Here is a 5000-nt window from a genome sequence, read left to right on the forward strand (position 1 = left end):
TTGTTGTTGTTGTTGTTGTTGTTGTTGTTGTTCTTCTTCTTCTTCTTCTTCTTCTTAATGATGGTGGTGGAGATAGTTGAAATGGTGAAGCGTGGTAACTGTGGTAGTAATGATAGTGGTGGTGGTGTTGGTGGGGGTAGTTGAAGCGGTAGAGAGTGGTGACTGTGGTAGTAATGGTGGTTGTTGTGGCGGAGGTGGTTGAAGTGATAGAGAATGGTAATTGTACTAACACTAGTGGTGGAGGGAAATGAGGTGGTACAACGTGGTAATGGTGGAACAAGATGGAGGAGGAAGAGGAGGAGGAGGAGGAGGAGGAGGAGGAAGCTGAGCTACTGAGAGACATCACTCGCTTAGTTTTTCCTCGTCAGTCTCTCTTGCAACAGTGAGTGAGCGAGTTTTGATGCTTACGGGAACGTAGAGAAATCTACCATGTACTGAGTGCTTATTGACATGTAAAGGGAGTTAAATAAATATACATAGCGACACACGCCATCAAGAACTGTGGTATTACATATTAGTTACAGTAGTTTGTAGGAATACATATGTCTAGCTATCTGAATGTCCTGATTAGTTTCTCGACATCCGTGTGACTGCCTTTGAGGTGATTAAAGATTGCAGTCATATGAGTAAAAAGGCATCAAGATTAATCCACAATACCGGGCAACGAGGGTTGGTGGGAAAGCGAGGCAGGTTTTAGCGCAGGTTTTATCGCTAAGTTTTGGTTTAAGGAAATACCTGAGGGCTGGCTGAGTGCTGGCAATATGCATCTGCGATGATGAATCTCCACTGGAACAAATATTGAACCGCATCCTGATTCCTTGTAACACTGCGAGGGCACGAGCATAAGTATCAAGTGTTGTGTCTCAAGGAGGAAGACAAGGACAAAGAAAAAAGCGCGCTCATCTTGCAGCTTCTGAAAGTCAAACAAAGAGTCAAAGGAAGTTGGCCAATGAAGTTCCAAAGCTTTCCTGAAACAGTTCAAGTCACAGGAAATGTGTGTGTGTGTGTGTGTGTGTGTGTGTGTGTGTGTGTGTGTGTGTGTGTGTGTGTGTGTGTGTGTGTGTGTGTGTGTATATATATATATATATATATATATATATATATATATATATATATATATATATATATATATATATATATATATATATACAGCAGATAGTTCCAGTGGCAGGGACAAGGAGAGAAGATACTAGTTAATTCTCGCACGCTATAAATATGTATATGATTAACAAGGATAGCATGGTCTCTTCGTAGTATACTCCAATGTCACACCGAGAAATGTTCATCCCTGCCCCGTGTAATTCATTCCCTGTGCTCACCTTGTCTTTCCTCAAGGCAGATTACCAAGCGAAAGTCAATCTCGCTCGAGTCAATTCCTCGGTGCTGCACACACGACGGCGCTTCATACTATATCTAGATCTTACGCAAAAAAAGATTAATTTCATCCTTTTCCTTCCACCTCTTCCTATATTGAATATTGTAGAGCATCTCTCTCTCTCTCTCTCTCTCTCTCTCTCTCTCTCTCTCTCTCTCTCTCTCTCTCTCTCTCTCTCTCTCTCTCTCTCTCTCTCTCTCTCTCGTGTGTGTGTGTGTGTGTGTGTGTGTGTGTGTGTGTGTGTGTGTGTGTGTGTGTGTGTGTGTGTGTGTGTGTGTGTGTGTGTGTGTGTGTGTGTGTGTTTCACCAGCTTCAGAGATAACACAACTCTTCTCCCTTCATCTCATTTCTGTTTTCATCTCGTAGGAACAGAACAGCACCAGGAGTATCAAGCCCTCAGAGAATAAACTGGCTTCTCTCTCGATTCTCCTACTCCTATTTTCTTTTAGAGGAAATGGCATTTGAGTTTTTTTTTTACTTTTTTTTATTTGTATTCACTATTTTGCTTAAGCTTATTCCTGTTTTCATCTTACACGGGTAGATCATCAACATCAGGACGCCTCGGAAAATAAATCAGCTTCTCTCTCTCGGTTCTACTCCTACTTTCGTTTTTGAGAAAGGCATTTAAGCGTTTTTTTTTTTTTTTTATTATTCACTGCTCTGCTCTTCTAGATCTTCCTTATACATAAAAAGAACCTAAAACAGCCCAGCAACCACGGCAGCAAGAATCTCTACAAGTCCTCCGTGGCGCCGCGACACAGGCGACACTGCTGCGGCTTCCTTTTCTTGCCTTGCCACGATTTTTCCTGATCCGAAGCCAACCCGACGGCGCTGCGAAGGACGGTGCGAAGATCAGCGTTTTAGTTATTTCTTTTCTTTTCTTTTATTTTTCGCTACCGCCTCAGCACAAATTAATATACCTATGTTTATTTACCGACCAGTACCTTGAAATGCTAACGATATATATTTTGTTACTCTCATCGCTGACATTCTCTCTCTCTCTCTCTCTCTCTCTCTCTCTCTCTCTCTCTCTCTCTCTCTCTCTCTCTCTCTCTCTCTCTCTCTCTCTCTCTCTCTCTCTCTCTCTCTCTCTCTCTCTCTCCACGAACACATCTGCTTGAATCATCCCACCTCACTGTTGTTTCTAATTAGCAAGTTTTCCTCACAGCCAACTCACACGCCATTACCTTTCCGCAAAATCCAGCCTCCTCCTCCTCCTCCTCCTCCTCCTCCTCCTTGTTCTCATTCTCTACCTTTTTCATGTCAATGCCAACACTTCCTCACTTTTTTCTGCCGCTCTCGCCTGAAAGATTACGTTATATTCCCCCTTTCCCTGGTCGGTGCACAGTGTATTTACCGACACGACCTCGTAGGTGAAGAGAAACATGCAGGTGAGGGAGACAGACAGACAAAACTCACTGTACTACGAGGATCAACTACGTGGCGTTAAGTGTTGCGGAGACAAGACTACTACTACTACTACTACTACTACTACTACTACTATTACTACAGCTGTTGATACTAGTGTTAATATTGAAGCTACTCATTTTCTAGTTTAATCCATGTGGAATGTCCTGAATGTTAGTAAAACCGAAAAAAAAAGGGAGAACAGGAAGCACAGTATACTACACATGGGAGAGAGAGAGAGAGAGAGAGAGAGAGAGAGAGAGAGAGAGAGAGAGAGAGAGAGAGAGAGAGAGAGAGAGAGAGAGAGAGAGAGAGAGAGAGAGAAATCAGTCTTGATCAAGTTGCAAATCGCAATCAATACAGAGAGATTCATGCGCTATTAAGGCTCGGGCATGCGGAAAAATTAAACCAGATTTGCGCACACACACACACACACACACACACACACACACACACACACACACACACACACACACACACACACACACACACACAGCTACTGCATACTGACTCATTTTTCTTCATAGCTACGCAATACAACCATATACGTAAAATTAACTATGATGGACGTATGTATGTATTATGGTGAAGCTTTTTCCTCATTTTCCTCCTCAAGCACTTTCTTCTTTTCCAATAATTGCATAAATTCGTCATTTCTTCATTCATTCATCCATCAACTGCCTCCCTCTCAATAAATAAAAATATAAAGCTATTATCTCACTCACCAATCCATCTTCTTCCAATCTTCCTTTTATACAACTTTTACTCTATGCCTCCTTTTCCTCCTCGTCCTCCTCTTTCTTCCAAACCTGCTGCAACTGAACTTCTTCCTTTTCCTCTTATTATTACTCGTACTTCTCTTCTTTGTCTACGTCAATCACGCTTTTCCTCTTACCTACCCTTTTTACTCCTCTTCCTCTTTGTACAAATATTCCTCCTTTTCCTTCTCGTCTCGTATCTCCTCCTCCAGCCATCACCTAACATTACCCCCAGCTTTCATTTTCTATACTCCTTAAAGAAAACCTGTCACCAAGGGATAACTATAACATTTCACGATGGAAGCTCACGCGGCAGCCTTGGGACACAGAACACGGAGCACCGTTGTTATAAGACCACTCTCTGGCCTCTGGGGAATTTATGGGACAGATCTAATTGAGAGGTACGGCTGAAGGCGCCAAGAGATCAATTTAACCTCCAGGGCAACGGAAAACGAGAGTGGAGAGAAGGAGGGAAAAGAGCTGAGGGACAAAAAGAGGAGCGTAGGATGGAGCATAGGACAGGGAGCGTGAAATGAGGGAGGGCGCGATGGTAGAAGACAAGGACGATTTAGATAACCTGGGACAAGGAGGCAATTACGTAGATGATAAGGGAAGGCAAGTGAGTGAGAGTTGCCTGCAGGAAGAACGAAGGAGAGGAAGACAAGGAGAAGGAAGTAAAGCATAAGAATATAAGTGAAGCTGAAAGGGTGAGAGTGCATGACGTGTAGATTATCAAAGGGGAAAAAAGAGAAGGTAGTAAGAACGTAAGAATTAAAGTGAACTGCAAGAACCCACCTAGCTGGTCTACACGTGACAGTCTTGACATAATGCATTATACGCTTACCGACATTTCATTACTTCATTTATATTTCATCTTCTCTTGAAGTTTACTGTTGATGATGAATTAACTACCTGATAACTGAGTCTATTCCTATCATATGTTTGATAAATCATTTCTTCCTCTCCTCATGTAAGAACTTGCTATAAATACATTATCTATTAAAGCCTAGTATTAACGACTTCATAACTAAGTCTATTCTTGTCATCTACCATTCTGAGAAGTTATTCCTTTTTGTGTTCTCAATATAACAAAGTTTCAGTCCTTTGCCATTGTCCTGCTAGGCTTTTACCCTAAAGAATCGTGGCAAATCACCCTAGTTATATCCCTCACGCCACTTACACATCACCATCTGGTCTCCCCGTAATCTTCGTCTTTCCACCGAATGCAAATTTATAAGCTTCAATCTCTTCTTGTAAGGGATATTATACGTGTGTCATTTTCGTCATCCTTCTCTGAATGGATGCAAGGAGGGAGAAGCGTGTGAAAGGAGAGGAAAGGAGAGCCAAGAAAGGAAAAATGAGAGAGGGGCAAAGAGAGCTTGTAGGAAGGGAAATTGGATATGGAGTAATGGCAGAAGGCGTGACATTCGAAATAAAAAAAGGTAAAACATGCGTACACA

At 42.2% G+C, this 5000-nt stretch overlaps 1 long non-coding RNA gene across 3 annotated transcripts in view; it reads right to left on the reverse strand.

Moving 5' to 3' along the window:
• Positions 1–1880: 1880 nt before the first annotated feature.
• The window catches only part of LOC135112712 (uncharacterized), a 112703-nt gene continuing 109583 nt past the window's right edge, over positions 1881–5000 (reverse strand). For all 3 annotated transcript variants that reach the window (XR_010274542.1, XR_010274540.1, XR_010274543.1), the window contains one exon: positions 1881–2206. This is a non-coding gene — a long non-coding RNA (uncharacterized LOC135112712). The remainder of the gene's footprint in view (positions 2207–5000) is intronic.

This window comes from Scylla paramamosain, chromosome 2 (assembly GCF_035594125.1).
Source record: "Scylla paramamosain isolate STU-SP2022 chromosome 2, ASM3559412v1, whole genome shotgun sequence".
NCBI lineage: Eukaryota > Metazoa > Arthropoda > Malacostraca > Decapoda > Portunidae > Scylla > Scylla paramamosain.